The 18,441-nt window shown below is 38.3% G+C and overlaps 1 protein-coding gene across 3 annotated transcripts in view; it reads right to left on the reverse strand.

Moving 5' to 3' along the window:
- Window positions 1-18,441, reverse strand: part of ACAP2 (ArfGAP with coiled-coil, ankyrin repeat and PH domains 2) — a 169,632-nt gene that overhangs the window by 101,873 nt on the left and 49,318 nt on the right. The window lies entirely within an intron of this gene.

Raw genomic sequence — 18,441 nt, forward strand, 5'->3', positions numbered from 1 at the left:
GTCACTAAACACACCCCCTTCCGGGGAGACTGTGCAGCCCGCCACTGCCAGGGTCCCGGGATCCAGGGACAACTTCCCCTGGAGAGCGCACGGTGCGCCTCCGGCTGGTGCAACGTCACACCAGCCTCTGCCGCCGCAAGCTCGCCCCGCACTCCATACCCCTCCCTCCCCCCGGCCTGAGTGAGCCAGAGTCCCCGAAGCGGCTGTTCCTTTAACCCCGTCCTGTCTAAGCAAAGAACAGATGCCCTCCAGCGACCTACACGCAGAGGCAGGGCCAAATCCAAAGCTGAGCCCTGGAAGCTGTGAGAACAAAGAAGAGAAAGGGAAATCTCTCCCAGCAGCCTCAGAAGCAGCGGATTAAAGCTCCACAATCAACTTGATGTACCCTGCATCTGTGGAATACATAAATAGACAACGAATCATCCCAAATTGAGGAGGTGGACTTTGAGAGCAAGATTTATGATTTTCTCCCCTTTTCCTCTTTTTGTGAGTGTGTATGTGTATGCTTCTGTGTGAGATTTAGTCTGTATAGCTTTGCTTCCACCATTTGTCCTAGGGTTCTATCTGTCTGGTTTTTGTTTGTTTGTTTGTTTGGTTTGTTTTTATTTTTTTCTTAATAATTTTTTATTTAATAACTTTATTTTATTTTATCTTACTTTATTTTACTTTATCTTCTTTCTTTCTTTTTTTCCTTCCTTCCCTCCCTCCCTTCTTTTTCTTTCTTTCTTTCTTTCTTTCTACTTCTACTAATTCTTTCTTTCTACTTTTTCTCCCTTTTATTCTGAGCCGTGTGGATTAAAGACTCTTGGTGCTGCAGCCAGGAGTCACTGCTGTACCTCTGAGGTGGGAGAGCCAACTTCAGGACACTGGTCCACAAGAGACCTCCCAGCTCCACATAATATCAACTGGCAAAAATCTCTCAGAGACCTTCATCTCAACACCAGCATCCGATGCTTCATTCAACTACCAGCAAGCTACAGTGCTGGACACCCTATGCCAAACAACTAGCAAGACAGGAACACAATGCCACCCATTAGCAGAGAGGCTGCCTAAAACCATAATAGTCCACAGACACCCCAAAACACACCACCAGACATGGACCTGCCCAACAGAAACACAAGATCCAGCCTCATCCACCAGAATACAGGCACCAGTCCCCTCCACCAGGAAGCCTACACAACCCACTGAACCAACCTTAGCCACTGGGGACAGACACCAAAAACAACAGGAACTACGAACCTGCAGCCTGCAAAAAGGAGACCCCAAACACAGTAAGATAAGCAAAATGAGAAGACAGAACAACACACAGCAGTTGAAGGAGCAAGATAAAAACCCACCAGACCTAACAAATGAAGAGGAAATAGGCAGTCTACCTGAAAAAGAATTCAGAATAATGATAGTAAAGATGATCCAAAATCTTGGTAATAGAATAGACAAAATGCAAGAAACATTTAACAAGGACCTAGAAGAACTAAAGATGAAACAAGCAATGATGAACAACACAATAAATGAAATTAAAAATACTCTAGATGGGAGCAATAGCAGAATAACTGAGGCAGAAGAACGGATAAGTGACCTGGAAGATAAAATAGTGGAAATAACTACTACAGAGCAGAAGAAAGAAAAAAGAATGAAAAGAACTGAGCACAGTCTCAGAGACCTCTGGGACAACATTAAACGCACCAACATTCGAATTATAGGGGTTCCAGAAAAAGAAGAGAAAAAGAAAGGGACTGAGAAAATATTTGAAGAGATTATAGTTGAAAACTTCCCTAATATGGGAAAGGAAATAGTTAATCAAGTCCAGGAGGCATAGAGAGTCCCATACAGGATTTATCAATCCAAGGAGAAATACGCCAAGACACATATTAATCAAACTGTCAAAAATTAAATACAAAGAAAACATATTAAAAGCAGCAAGGGAAAAACAACAAATAACACACAAGGGAATCTCCATAAGGTTAACTGCTGATCTTTCAGCAGAAACTCTGCAAGCCAGAAGGGACTGACAGGACATATGTAAAGTGATGAAGGAGAAAAACCTGCAACCAAGATTACTCTACCCAGCAAGGATCTCATTCAGATTCTTTTTTATTAGTTTCTGCTTTATAACAAAGTGAATCAGTCATACATATACATCTGTTCCCACATCCCTTCCCTCATGCATCTCCCTCCCTCCCACCCTCCCCATCCCACCCCTCCAGGCAGTCACAAAGCACCGAGCTGATCTCCCTGTGCTCTGCGGCTGCTTCCCACTATCTATCTACCTTACGTTTGGTAGTGTATATATGTCCATGCCTCTCTTTCGCTTTGTCACAGCTTACCCTTCCCCCTCCCCATATCCTCAAGTCCATTCTCAAGTAGGTCTGTGTCTTTATTCCCGTTTTACCCCTAGGTTCTTCATGACTTTTTTTTTTTAATTCCGTATATATGTGTTAGCATACGGTATTTGTCTTTCTCTTTCTGACTTACTTCACTCTGTATGACAGACTCTAGGTCTATCCACCTCATTACAAATAGCTCAATTTCGTCTCTTTTTATGGCTGAGTAATATTCCATTGTATATATGTGCCACATCTTCTCTATCCATTCATCCGATGATGGACACTTAGGTTGTTTCCAGCTCCGGGCTATTGTGAATAGAGCTGCAATGAACATTTTGGTACATGTCTCTTTTTGAATTATGGTTTTCTCAGGGTATATGCCCAGTAGTGGGATTGCTGGGTCATATGGTAGTTCTATTTGTAGTTTTTTAAGGAACCTCCATACCGTTCTCCATAGTGGCTGTACCAATTCACATTCCCACCAGCAGTGCAAGAGTGTTCCCTTTTCTCCACACCCTCTCCAGTATTTATTGTTTCTAGATTTTTTGATGTTGACCATTCTGACTGGTGTGAGATGATATCTCATTGTAGTTTTGATTTGCATTTCTCTAATGATTAATGATGTTGAGCATTCTTTCATGTGTGTGTTGGCAGTCTGTATATCTTCTTTGGAGAAATGCCTATTTAAGTCTTCTGCCCATTTTTGGATTGGGTTGTTTGTTTTTTTGCTATTGAGCTGCATGAGCTGTTTATGAATTTTGGAGATTAATCCTTTGTCAGTTGCTTCATTTGCAAATATTTTCTCCCATTCTGAGGGTTGTCTTTTGGTCTTGTTTATGGTTTCCTTTGCTGTGCAAAAGCTTTTAAGTTTCATTAGGTCCCATTTGTTTATCTTTGTTTTTATTTCCATTTCTCTAGGAGGTGGGTCCAAAAGGATCTTGCTGTGATTTATGTCATAGAGTGTTCTACCTATGTTTTCCTCTAAGAGTTTGATAGTTTCTGGCCTTACATTTAAGTCTTTAATCCATTTTGAGCTTATTTTTGTGTATGGTGTTAGGGAATGATCTAATCTCAAACTTTTACATGTCCCTGTCCAGTTTTCCCAGCACCACTTATTGAAGAGGCTGTCCTTTCTCCACTGTACATTCCTGCCTCCTTTATCAAAGATAAGTTGGCCATATGTGCGTGGGTTTATCTCTGGGCTTTCTATACTGATCCACTGATCTATCTTTCTGTTTTTATGCGAGTACCACACTGTCTTAATTACTGTAGCTTTGTAGTAGTCTGAAGTCAGGGAGCCTGATTCCTCCAGCTCCGTTTTTCGTTCTCAAGATTGCTTTGGCTATTCGGGGTCTTTTGTTTTTCCAAACAAATTTTGAAATTTTTTGTTCTAGTTCTGTGAAAAATGCCAGTGGTAGTTTGATAGGGATTGCATTGAATCTGTAGATTGCTTTGGGTAGTAGAGTCATTTTCACAATATTGATTCTTCCAATCCCGGAGCATGGTATATCTCTCCATCTATTTGTATCATCTTTAATTTCTTTCATCAGTGTCTTATAATTTTCTGCATACAGGTCTTTTGTCTCCTTAGGTAGGTTTATTCCTAGATATTTTATTCTTTTTGTTGCAATGGTAAATGGGAGTGTTTTCTTGATTTCACTTTCAGATTTTTCATCATTAGTGTTCAGGAATGCCAGAGATTTCTGTACATTAGTTTTGTATCCTGCTACTTTACCAAAATCATTGATTAGCTCTAGTAGTTTTTCGGTAGCATCTTTAGGATTCTCTATGTATAGTATCATGTCATCTGCAAACAGTGACAGCTTTACTTCTTCTTTTCCAATTTGGATTCCTTTTACTTCCTTTTCTTCTCTGATTGCTGTGGCTAAAACTTCCAAAACTATGTTGAATAAGAGTGGTGAGAGTGGGTAGCCTTGTCTTGTTCCTGATCTTAGTGGAAATGGTTTCAGTTTTTCACCATTGAGGACGATGTTGGCTGTGGGTTTGTCATATATGGCCTTTATTATGTTGAGGAAAGTTGCCTCTATGCCTACTTTCTGCAGGGTTTTTATCATAAATGGGTGTTGAATTTTGTCGAAAGCTTTCTCTGCATCTATTGAGATGATCATATGGTTTTTCTCCTTCAACTTCTTAATATGCTGTATCACATTGATTGATTTGTGTATTCTCATTCAGATTTGATGGAGAAATTAAAACCTTTACAGACAAGCAAAAGCTGAGAGAGTTCAGCACCACCAAACCAGCTTTACAACAAATGCTAAAGGAACTTCTCTAGGCAAGAAACACAACAGAAGGAAAAGACCTACAATAATGAACCCAAAACAATTAAGAAAATGGGAACAGGAACATACATATCGATAATTACCTTAAATGTAAATGGACTAAATGCTCCCACCAAAAGACACAGATTGGCTGAATGGATACAAAAACAAGACCCATATATATACTGTCTACAAGAGACCCACTTCAGACCTAGAGACACATAGAAACTGAAAGTGAGGGGATGGAAAAAGATATTCCATGCAAATGGAAATCAAAAGAAAGCTGGAGTAGCAATTCTCATATCAGAAAAAATAGACTTTAAAATAAAGACTATTAGAAAGACAAAGAAGGACACTACATAATGATCAAGGGATCAATCCAAGAAGAAGATATAACAATTGTAAATATTTATGCACCCAACATAGGAGCACCTCAATACATAAGGCAAATACTAACAGCCATAAAAGGGGAAATCGACAGTAACACATTCATAGTAGGGGACTGTAACACCCCACTTTCACCAATGGCCAGCTTATCCAAAATGAAAATAAATAACAAAACACAAGCTTTAAATGATACATTAAACAACATGGACTTAATTGATATTTATAGGACATTCTATCCTAAAAGAACAGAATACACATTTTTCTCAAGTGTTCATGGAACATTCTCCAGGATAGGTCATATCTTGGGTCACAAAGCAAGGTTGGTAAATTTAAGAAAATTGAAATTGTATCAAGTATCTTCTCCGACCACAATGCTATGAGACTAGATGTCAATGCCAGGAAAAGATCTGTAAAAAATACAAACACATGGAGGCCAAACAATACACTACTTAATAACGAAGTGATCACTGAAGAAATCAAACAGGAAATAAAATACCTAGAAACAAATGACAATGGAGACACGACAACCCAAAACCTATGGGATGCAGCAAAAGCAGTTCTAAGAGGGAAGTTTATAGCAATACAATCCTACCTTAAGAAACAGGAAACATCTCGAATAAACAACCTGACCTTGCACCTAAAGCAATTAGAGAAAGAAGAACAAAAAACCCCCAAATTTAGCAGAAGGAAAGAAATCATAAGGATCAGATCAGAAATAATTGAAAAAGAAATGAAGGAAATGATAGCAAAGATCAGTAAAACTAAAAGCTGGTTCTTTGAGAAGATAAACAAAATTGATAAACCATTAGCCAGACTCATCAAGAAAAAAAGGGAGAAGACTCAAATCAATAGAAATAGAAATGAAAAAGAAGTAACAACTGACACTGCAGAAATACAAAAGACATTGAGAGATTACTATAAGCAACTCTATGCCAATAAAATGGACAACCTGGAAGAAATGGACAAATTCTTAGAAATGCACAACCTGCCAAGACTGAACCAGGAAGAAATAGAAAATATGAACAGACCAATCACAAGCACTGAAATTGAAAATGTGATTAAAAACCTTCCAACAAACAAAAGCCCAGGACCAGATGGCTTCACAGGTGAATTCTATCAAACATTTAGAGAAGAGCTAACACCTATCCTTCTCAAACTCTTCCAAAATATAGCAGAGGGAGGAACACTCCCAAACTCATTCTATGAAGCCACCATCACTCTGATACCAAAACCAGACAAGGATGTCACAAAGAAAGAAAACTACAGGCCAATATCACTGATGAACATAGATGCAAAAATCCTCAACAAAATACTAGCAAACAGAATCCAACAGCACATTAAAAGCATCATACACCATGATCAAGTGGGGTTTATTCCAGGAATTCAAGGATTCTTCAATATACACAAATCAATCAACGTGATACACCATATTAACAAATTGAAGGAGAAAAACCATATGATCATCTCAACCGATGCAGAGAAAGCTTGTGACAAAATTCAACACCCATTTATGATAAAAACCCTGCAGAAAGTAGGCATAGAGGGAACTTTCCTTAACATAATAAAGGCCATGTATGACAAGCCCAAAGCCAACATCATCCTCAATGGTGAAAAACTGAAAGCATTTCCACTAAGATCAGGAACAAGACAAGGTTGCCCACTCTCACCACTCTTATTCAACATAGTTTTGAAAGTTCTAGCCATGGCAATCAGAGAAGAAAAAGAAATAAAAGGAATCCAAATCGGAAGAGAAGAAGTAAAGCTGTCACTGTTTGCAGATGACATGATACTATACATAGAGAATCCTAAAGATGCTACCAGAAAACTACTAGAGCTAATCAATGAATTTGGTAAAGTAGCAGAATACAAAATTAATGCACAGAAATCTCTGGCATTCTTATACACTAATGATGAAAAATCTGAAAGTGAAATCAAGAAAACACTCCCATTTACCATTGCAACAAAAAGAATAAAATATCTAGGAATAAACCTACCTAAGGAGACAAAAGACCTGTATGCAGAAAATTATAAGACACTGATGAAAGAAATTAAAGATGATACAAATAGATGGAGAGATATACCATGTTCTTGGTTTGGAAGAATCAATATTGTGAAAATGACTCTACTACCCAAAGCAATCTACAGATTCAATGCAATCCCTATCAAACTGCACTGACATTTTTCACAGAACTAGAACAAAAAATTTCACAATTTGTATGGAAACACAAAAGACCCAGAATAGCCAAAGCAATCTTGAGAACAAAAAATGGAGCTGGAGAAATCAGGCTCCCTGACTTCAGACTATACTACAAAGCTACAGTAATCAAGATAGTCTGGTACTAGCACAAAAACAGAAAGATAGATCAATGGAACAGAATAGAAAGCCCAGAGATAAACCCATGCACATATGGTCACCTTATCTTTGGTGAAGGAGGCAGGAATGTACAGTGGAGAAAAGACAGCCTCTTCAATAAGTGGTGCTGGGAAAACTGGACAGATACATGTCAAAGTATGAAATCAGATCACTCCCTAACACCATACACAAAAATAAGCTCAAAATGGATTAAAGACCTAAATGTAAGGCCAGAAACTATCAAACTCTTAGAGGAAAACATAGGCAGAACACTCTATGACATAAATCACAGCAAGATTCTTTTTGACCCACCTCCTAGAGAAATGGAAATAAAAACAAAGATAAACAAATGGGACCTAATGAAATTTCAAAGCTCTTGCACAGCAAAGGAAACCATAAACAAGACCAAAAGACAACCCTCCGAATGGGAGAAAATATTTGCAAATGAAGCAACTGACAAAGGATTAATCTCCAAAATTTATATGCAGCTCATGCAGCTCAATAACAAAAAACAAACAACCCAATCCAAAAATAGGCAAAGACCTAAACAGATATTTCTCCAAAGAAGATATACAGACTGCCAACACACACATGAAAGAATGCTCAACATCATTAATCATTAGAGAAATGCAAATCAAAACTACAATGAGATATCATCTCACACCAGTCAGAATGGTCAACATCAAAAAATCTAGAAACAATAAATACTGGAGAGGGTGTGGAGAAAAGGGAACACTCTTGCACTGCTGGTGGGAATGTGAATTGGTACAGCCACTATGGAGAACGGTATGGAGGTTCCTTAAAAAACTACAAATAGAACTACCATATGACCCAGCAATCCCACTACTGGGCATATACCCTGAGAAAACCATAATTCAAAAAGAGACATGTACCAAAATGTTCATTGCAGCTCTATTCACAATAGCCCGGAGCTGGAAACAACCTAAGTGTCCATCATCGGATGAATGGATAGAGAAGATGTGGCACATATATGCAATGGAATATTACTCAGCCATAAAAAGAAACGAAATTGAGCTATTTGTAATGAGGTGGATAGACCTAGAGTCTGTCATACAGAGTGAAGTAAGTCAGAAAGAGAAAGACAAATACCGTATGCTAACAAATATATATGGAATATAAGGAAAAAAATGTCATGGAGAACCTAGGAGTAAGACAGGAATAAAGACACAGACCTACTTGAGAATGGACTTGAGGATATGGGGAGGGGGAAGGGTAAGCTGTGACAAAGCGAGAGAGAGGCATGGACATATATACGCTACCAAACGTAAGGTAGATAGCTGGTGGGAAGCAGCCACATAGCACAGGGAGATCAGCTTGGTGCTTTGTCACTGCCTGGAGGGGTGGGATAGGGAGGGTGGGAGGGAGGGAGACGCAAGAGGGAAGAGATATGGGAACATATGTATATGTATAGCTGATTCACTGTGTTGTTGAGCAGAAACTAACATACCATTGTAAAGCAATTATACTCTAATAAAGATGTAAAAAAAATAAAAAATAAATTTAAAAAAAGAAGGCAATGAGACAACACATTAGGCTAATTTACTCAACACATTCTTGTTATTCAAATAACACTAATTAGAACTATTAAGCATATGGTTTTTTTTTTTTCTTTTTTTTCTTTTTTTTTTTTTTTTTGCGGTATGCAGGCCTCTCACTGTTGTGGCCTCTCCCATTGCGGAGCACAGGCTCCGGACGCGCAGGCTCAGCGGCCACGGCTCACGGGCCCAGCCGCTCTGCGGCATATGGGATCCTCCCAGACTGGGGCACGAACCCGTATCCCCTGCATCGGCAGGCGGACTCTCAACCACTGCGCCACCAGGGAGGCCCTAAGCATATGTTTTTAAAAACAAGTAAGAAATTTTGAAAATTGAGCCTTACAAAGACTCATATTTCTATTCAACAAAGCACATGTAACCAAACAGCAAAGCATCCTTGGCAACCAAAAATAAAGGCTTTTACTTTTAGAAACAGTTCAGAAAGATGTTATGACCCTTGTTTAAGACAGCGTTTTGTTTCCAGTGTATTTTTAAAGAAATCAGCAGATTCTCTTCCTTGTCAGGGGAATGATAAAATTCTAACTCTAAGTAGTACTTGATATGCCCTATAGGGCAATATTCCAAAATTGGAGATTTGGAAAAAAACAGCAGCAACTAAAACTTTTTAAGGATAACAAGATTTTATACTTAAGAGTAAAAAATGTTATTCATCTACTTTAAAGCCATCTATCTATCCATTTTAAGACAACTACTTGATAAACTAGCAACTTTGCAATACCTGTTTTTTGAATCAACCGAAATTTGTTTCAGTTGGATAACAGTGGGGGACTAGCCACCCAAAAAGCTGTTTTGATCTCTGGGCAAGAATTCTCAATTAGACACTGTTAAGAAGAGAAAAATAGCTAAGATATAAGCTCTATTCCCAAAACTACCCACATAACCTCTGTGTGACCTCTTGAATACCATTTTTGTCAGCTTGTGGTTCTACTTCTCTACCTGGTAACATTTATTGAAAAAAATTTTTAATCTCCAAAATAAGAAAATTATGTAACCATAAATTATTCAGTAAAGAAATGCCGATTCCAGGGCTTCCCTGGTGGCGCAGTGGTTGACAGTCCGCCTGCCTATGCATGGGACATGGGTTCGTGCCCCGGTCCGGGAAGATCCCACATGCCGCGGAGCGCCTAGGCCCGTGAGCCATGGCCGCTGAGCCTGCGCGTCCGGAGCCTGTGCTCCGCAACGGGAGAGGCCACAGCAGTGAGAGGCCCGCGTACCGCAAAAAAAAAAAAATAAAAATAAAAAATAATAAAATAAAATAAAATAAAGAAATGCCGATTCCATAAAATGAGATACTCTAGCACACAGTTAAGAAAACAAGAGGTGCTATACTTCCACAGCATAGAAAGAGAAATGCTTCTCCCCTAACTAAAAGTTTGTCATTTTCTTCAGCAGTTTTCAAGGTACACATTGTTCCCTTAGCCTAGAAAACATTTCCCCTTCACATTAATCCTCATTTTCTTCACCTGCCTAAATGATGTTAAATGATGTTACTGATGTTAAATGATGTTACTCATCATTTAAAACTTAATTCACAAAAGAAAACAAACATATTAGTACAAGGATATCTATTTTTTGTAAATAGGTTTAAAACCTACATGTCCAGCAATGAGAAATAATGTAAATAAATGATGATACTCCATCCTATTATGTGAGGCAGGAGGTTTTTAAATGAGATTAATCTGTCTCTACTGAGATGGAAACATATACATTACAGACCATCACAGGGAGGAAAATCAAGTTACAAAATTACCTATAGTGTGAGCCCAGTTTTCTTGGGGGGGGGGGGTGGAGTGGGGAGCCTATTCATATATGCATAAGAAAATATCTGGAAGCATATTTACCAATCTGCTAACTATAACTTTGAAGAATGGGGATCAGAGTGCAGAAAGTGAAAATAAGGATTTACACTTCTAACGATTTATACTTCTAGATTGTTTTAATATTTTCAATGACTATGTGTTTTTAAATAATTTTTAAAGCTAATAAAGGGGGAAAAGAAATAAGTTCAGACATCACCTTCCTAGGAAGTGGGTCCTCTTAGAAGCTCTATCCCTGTTCACTTCTCTCACTAGTACGAGCTCCTGGTAGCAGTATCGAGACTCGAAATGTTTGCTGAGTCAAGAAAGAAACTCCACAATTTCAGAAACTTTCTTCATTTATACTTTTTTTGTTGTTGGCCATGCCGCACGTCTTGCGGGATCTTAGTTCCCTGACCAGGGATCAAACTCGGGCCCCCAGCAGTGGAAGCGCGGAGTCCTAACCACCGGACCACCAGGGAATTCCCTCTCCATTTATAAACATTTAAAACCTCTCCATTTATACTTTTAACCTTCATTTAATTTAGCTTGACTCAATCTTCAACTTCAAGAAAATTCATTGAAATGGTCAGCTTCAGATTTGATTTAATCATTGGTTTCTACTAAACATATAGTTTAATAGAAACTTCATGTACATTCCTCAATCTTATTTCACTGTTCAATACTACAAATTTATTTGTGAAACACTTTAAAACACCTTTCTTTAAAGAGAGGTAAGAGGGACTTCCCTGGTGATTTAGTGGTTAAGAATCCACCTTCCAATACAGGGGATGCGGGTTCAATCCCTGGTAGAGGAGCTAAGATCCCACATGTTGTGGGGCACCTAGGCCCATGCACTCTAGAGCCCACGTGCCTCAACTACTGAGCCCGCACACTCTAGAGCCTGCCTGCGCACCGCAACAAAGACCTGACGTAGCCAAATAAATAAATAAATATTTTTTAAAAAGAGAGAGAGGTAAGAGCTTATGTATAAAATTATTTTTAAAAAGAGAGAGAGAAGTAAGAGTTCATGTATAAAATTAACAGGTAATATGTGTTTTGCCTATCATTTCAAAATAAAGCTCACTGTAATCACATATTGAGAATCTGAAAGTTTATCACAGAGGTTCTTCAATTCAACATTTCACCTTCTCTAAAAAAAATCTCTGTCCTTGGTCATCTAAGATGTGTGTGAAAACTTGTAGCAATAAGTAAGTAGCTAGTGTCTAAAGCAGCCTGGTTAATTGTTGAATATTCCTTGGTATAAAAAGAAAAGTATATGGACAGAACATGGTCTCAGTTCAAATTCTGTCCCACCACTCACTTATCTAAGGCTAAGGTATTTTATCTACGTTTTTTCATCTGTAAACTGAGTAAACAAATACCTATTTAAAAGAGTTGTAAAGGTTAAATGAGGGACTGTACATGTCACTGACCACAGTATATATGTACTACAACACAAAGAACACAATCAATAGGAGCTTCTTTCTCTCCTTTCTCGTCCCTGCATTCTGAGGTGAGTTTTGCCTCCCTATTGCTTCTAATCATTATGCAAGACAACCATTCTGGAACACATTTTTAATACATAAATCAATAAGTAAAACAATCTACACAACAATCCTTCAAATAGTGAAAGACAGATATTATTCCTTTCCAACTCTCTCAAATATTTATTGAGCATGTGGGCTTCCCTGGTGGCACAGTGGTTAAGAATCCGCCTGCCAGGGCTTCCCTGGTGGTGCAGTGGTTGAGAGTTCACCTGCCGAGGCAGGGGACACGAGTTCGTGCCCCGGTCCGGGAAGATCCCACATGCCGCGGAGCGGCTGGGCCCATGAGCCATGGCCACTGAGCCTGCGCATCCGGAGCCTATGCTTCACAATGGGAGAGGCCACAACAGTGAGAGGCCCGTGTACCGAAAAAAAAAAAAAAAAAAAAAGAATCCGCCTGCCAATGCAGGGGACATGGGTTTGAGCCCTGGTCCAGGAAGATCCCACATGCCGCGGAGCAACTAAGCCCGTGCGCCACAACTACTGAGCCCGCGCTTTAGAGCCCGTGAGCCACAACTAGGCCCACACACCTAGAGCCCGTGCTCCACCAGTGAGAAGCCTGCGCACCGCAACGAAGAGTTGCCCTCACTCACCGCAACTAGAGAAAAGACCACGCACAGCAACAAAAACACAACGCAGCCGAAAATAAATAAATAAATTTATTAAAATATATATATTTATTAAGCATATAATTTTTATAAATGTGCAAGGCATTAAAGAGGACAATATTATAGACCCTACACTCCATAGCTTAAAATGTAATTAAAATTATTAAATTTTAAAAGTTACACACACATTAACAATGAAAGAAAACACATGATTAAGTAGTAAAATAAGAATAATATAAAATAATGTTAAAAGATGGTAAAATAAAGGGCAAAAAAACAGAAAGCAGTCAGCTAAGTCTCACAGGATTATTATAAGCAGGGGTTAGCAAATGACAGCCTGTCAGGCAATCTGGCCCGTAACCTGTTTTCACATAGCCCATGAGCTAAAAATGGTTCTTGCATTTTTAAATGCCTGAAAAAAAACAAAAGAAAAATAATATTTAATGACACATGAAAACCATATTAAATTCGAATTCCAGTGTCCATAAATAAAGTTTTATGGACACACGGTCAAGCTCATCCATTTACACATTGCCTATGTCAGCTTGCACGCCCTAGTGGCAGAGTTGAGTAGTTGGAAGAGAGACTATATGGCCTACAAAGCTTAAAATATTTACTACTATCTGGTCCTTTATGGAAAAAGTTTACTGACTCTTTACTATGAATATCAAATACAAGAACGTGGATGAAAACGCTTTTTCATACATGAGCTACGTACAAGAAAATAATTTTTAGGACTCAGGTCTGGTTGGCTGTACCCTAAGAAACTGAATAAGCCCAGATTTCAGGGGAAGAGTCACTTTATTTTTTTAAATTTTATTAAAGTATAGTTGATTTACAATGCTGTGTTAATTTCTGCTGTATAGCAAAGTGATTCAGTTACATATATATTCTTTTTCCTATTCTTTTCCATTATGGTTTGTCACAGGATATTGAATATAGTTCCCTGTGCTAGACAGTAGGACCTTTTTGTTAGGGTCACTTTATTTTTTATTTATTTATTTTTTTTTTTGCGGTATGCGGGCCTCTCACTGTTGTGGCCTCCCCCGTTGCGGAGCACAGGCTCCGGACGCGCAGGCTCCGGACGCGCAGGCTCAGCGGCCATGGCTCACGGGCCCAGCCGCTCCACGGCATATGGGATCCTCCCAGACCGGGGCACGAACCCGTATCCCCTGCATCGGCAGGCGGACTCTCAACCACTTGCGCCACCAGGGAGGCCCAGGGTCACTTTATTTTAAATAATAACTTTATTTTTAATAATAACAACTTCATTCTTTTATCTATTCATGCATCACAGATCAACTCACAAAAGAGTTAACTAAAAATAAAAACATAAAACTAGAATAGGAAAAAAATCTAGCAGCAAGTACTAACACTGAGACATTTCTAATCACATGGTGATCACTTTGGGCTGTGAATTAAATAAAGCTCTATGAAAAGCACAAACATAGAACTCTCCCCACCCAGATAACTGCACACCCCTGGTGTAGAAATAAACTTTTTTTTTGTTTTTATTTTTTTATTGAAGTATAGTTGATTTACAGTAAACTTTTTAAACCACTGCTTTTACAAGTTTATCCATAAGAATAACTAACTCGTATGTGTAACACGAGCATTACATTTTCTTTATAAAAGAAAATTATTTGAAAGAAACAGGAGGTACGATAAAGAATTATTCTACCCATCCATTTGAGATCCTTAAAAAAAAACAAAACTGTTTCCACTTCAGCTTTGACCATATGCTTAAAATGGAATTGATAATCTAAGACTAGGTCACATGATGATGCAATTTAAAACACAACTACAGGATACTCAAGATCACTTATTAAGCACATAAATATCCTCAAAGCGCTAAAGGTGGATTTGAGGCTCTGTCATAACTACCTCCCAAAGAATTATGAAAGAGATCAAATAAATACTCAAACTATAATGTACAGATTTTGAAACTAACATCTATGGTCCTTGTTTTATATAACAGATATATTCCTAAAGGCTGCGTATAAATTGAATAACCATTTAGATACTCAGAGGAGTTGCCTATATGTCTATCATGACCTACCATCCCCAACCAACTCTTTCAGCTCAACAGCTTTATCCACCATGGGCAATGCTGGGCTATTCTTTGCAAAGATAGGACAATGGCAGGATCAGGGATAGCTCACTGATCCAAGGGTAGCCCTATAACTCAACAGATGGCAAAACTAGATGACCAAACTCCCCATATAATGAGATGGCTCTCTCTGGGTTTTTGACCAGAGAACACATGACACACCCTGGAAACTTACTTTTTAAAAGAAATCCCTCATTAGATCATTTTGTAATGTGAATGGCCTCCCCTTATTTTGTTCAATAAGCTCTGAGCCCTTTATAATTGGGTCTCTGTAATACCTTTTAATGTTGAGAGGGAATGGAATGGAGTTTTTAAAAAATTGTCTAGGTTTGAATCCATATTTTACTTCTTACTACCTATGTAATGTTGAACAAGTTCTTCGTGTTTCAATTTCATCTATAAAATACAGGTAATAATAACTGTATCTCCCACAGAGACATATGAGAATTTTTAAATACATACAAAAACCTCAGCACAGTACCTGACACTCAGTAAGTAATCAATAAATGTTAGCTATAATCATCTATAGTGTTAAAGAAAATACACAATTTCTTTTCATTTTCATTTCATGGGGCCAAAAGGGAAGAAAGCAGTGATAAGATTAAGTTACCACATACTTCCAACAAGAATTTGAAATGGTTTAAAAAGGAACAAAAAATTTACAGCAGGCCTTTGATCAGCAGATAAAACAGCAAGTCCAAACTGCTTTAAAACACTTCAATACTTTTGCCCTCTTACAAAAATTACATGTCAAATACACACTGGAGTCTTCTCCTAACTTCTTCATAACTTCAATCTAGCCACAGGAAAATATAATAAAATTTATTTGAAAATCCTCTAGGTTTTCTATGGTTATCAAGGTTGGTTCTATCTGACTCCTCTAAGAGCCTACAAACAGAGGAGAAACAACACTGAAATCAGTACCAGGGGGAGTTAAGGCCCTGAATATATATTTATTAGACAATAATAGTAAGCCACCTTTTAATAAACAACAAGGCCCTCTTGTATAGCACAGGGAACTACATTCAATATCCTGTGATAAACCATAATGGAAAAGAATAAGAAAAAGAATACATATAACTGAGTCACTTTGCTGTACAGCAGAAATTAAACACAACATTGTAAATCAACTATACTTCATTAAAATTACATAATAATAAGCCACCTTTTAAAAAAGTCTCTACCTTTATTTCTGGGAAGTCTCAGTGAAATTAAAAGGACATTCTCCTTTTAAAAGTATATGCTAGAAATGTTGCTAGAAACATTTATATGCAACATAGTATGCTAGAAAAAAAAAAAGTTAACTGCTCCTATTCGCTCAGATTGGTCAAGTAAGCAAAAGTGGCAAGATCCATGAGAAATTCAGTCCTGTAATGGAAAAAAGAATTGTGGAAAAACAGACTAGAAATGGAAACCAAAATTTTAGTCTAACCCTCTACCAACTAATATGAGTCCCTGGAAAGATCTCTGAATCTCTCCAGACCTCAATTCTCTCATCCATAAAAAGTGACAAATGGGGCTTCCCTGGTGGCGCAGTGGTTGGGAGTCCGTCTGCCGATGCAGGGGGCGCGGGTTCGTGCCCCGGTCCAGGAGGATCCCGCATGCCGCGGAGCGGCTGGGCCCATGGGCCGTGGCCGCTGGGCCTGCGCCTCCAGAGCCTGTGCTCCGCAGCGGGAGGGGCCGCAGCAGTGAGAGGCCCGCGTACCACAAAAAAAAAAAAAAAAAAAAGTGACGAATGGACTGAATCATCTTTAATATCACTTCCAGATAATAACATTCTATTACTCTGGAATAAGCTTTCAAAGGAAAGCAAGAACCTGGATTTGATTATCTTCTCCCAAGCAAGGTTTCCTCCAGGCCCTCACTTACACTTTCAACAGAGTTAGAGAATAAAAGAAAAAAACATATGAGCCATGAAAACCCTCACCAAATTTTATATTGTTTCACTCATCCCTTTCAAGTGCCTCCTCTATATGCTTCTTAAAAGGTAATGAACATAGATGAAAATAGTGGGGGTTTTTTTTAAGTTTTTTGTTCAGCTCCACATTTTTGGGAAAAAGTGTATCTTCTGTTCACACATGTATTTTTCTGAGTGAGTTCCATTATATTTCATTTTTAAAGATTGTAAACATTATTCTGCCATTTCTCAGAGATAAAAGAACATTTTTTAAAAGGTAGTTAAAGGAACATGTACCTCCTCTCTTCTCAAGTTCTCCCTTGTCAATACACAGTATCCAAAGTAAAACCATTGAGGCCACAGAAGAGCGTAATTGAAAAGGCAACCAAACCACAGCCCAAGATCCAGATGTAAGTACTAGGTCTAAGTGAATGAATACCACACTCTCAAGTCATTATTCAGGCTTCAAGAACCCTATCAGCCAAAGCTCATCATTAAAAAAAGGGAACACTCTTAAAATATTATCCAGATCATCCTACATAGAGAATAGCGAGTGGGAGAAGTGGAGAAGTACAGGAACTTCTGTTCCTAGAGTTCCAGACTGTCTCAACAGGGATATAACTTCAATAGTCATTTCCAGAATTTGCTTTGCATAGCAGATAGGAATTATACAGAAAGTTATTTTTTTTATCATGTGCAGTGGCAAATATTCACTATTTACAGGAAACTAGTCTAAGGAAATACTAGTAATGTTTTATTTTTATCAGATAGGAAATTATTTTATATTTTTTCTCACAAAAAGTCAATAGAAAGCCATATTTCCATTTCACCCTCCTCTAACAGGCTGAATTTCTTGTCCAGGGAGTTAGCATATCCAAGCAGGTGCATATGCTACTCCTAATTGCAGTAGGAGTTAACTTCATTCTACTGTGCCATAAAAGAAGGTAGTGGAAGAAGGGATGGCCCGTCTATTATGTTGGGATCAATAAGTGACATATGACTGGTTAACAGTCCCTTCCAGTTTTCACAGTAGAGGATGTAAAACTAGAATGAAAGCACTAGTCATCTAAAGAAGGGTAAGGTCACTTTCATGAGAAAAAAAAAAAAAAAGAGGATTAAGGGAAAAAACACTACAGACTTATAGACTATAGAATATTGCCTTCAACTGGGCCCAGAAAAATAAAAGCTAAAGAAGAAAGTATTTCTGTCTTGAAATCACAACAAACTCAGGCAGGTCTACTTAAAAAAAAAAAAAAATTTTAAGTTGACTTTCTATAAAGGCAATCCAGTCCCAAGAATTCTTATCACTGTAGTAGGCATTGCCATAACAGGAAAATAAAGTAGTTACCATTACCGTTTAGAGGATTAAGAGCATATGTTCAACCAAAGCAGTTAAACCGCAATGCTTATTCTATTAGTGGAGTGTCACAGGTGATATAGAGAGAAGAAGCTCTGTAAACTTCATGGTTCATAACAAAGGAAGAGAAGATTTCTATGAGAAAAGGACACTGAGACTGATATTACTGTCAGGATGACTAAGGCTTTCAAATAAGATGGGAC

This window comes from Mesoplodon densirostris, chromosome 5 (genome assembly GCF_025265405.1).
Source record: "Mesoplodon densirostris isolate mMesDen1 chromosome 5, mMesDen1 primary haplotype, whole genome shotgun sequence".
NCBI classification, from domain to species: Eukaryota; Metazoa; Chordata; class Mammalia; order Artiodactyla; family Ziphiidae; genus Mesoplodon; species Mesoplodon densirostris.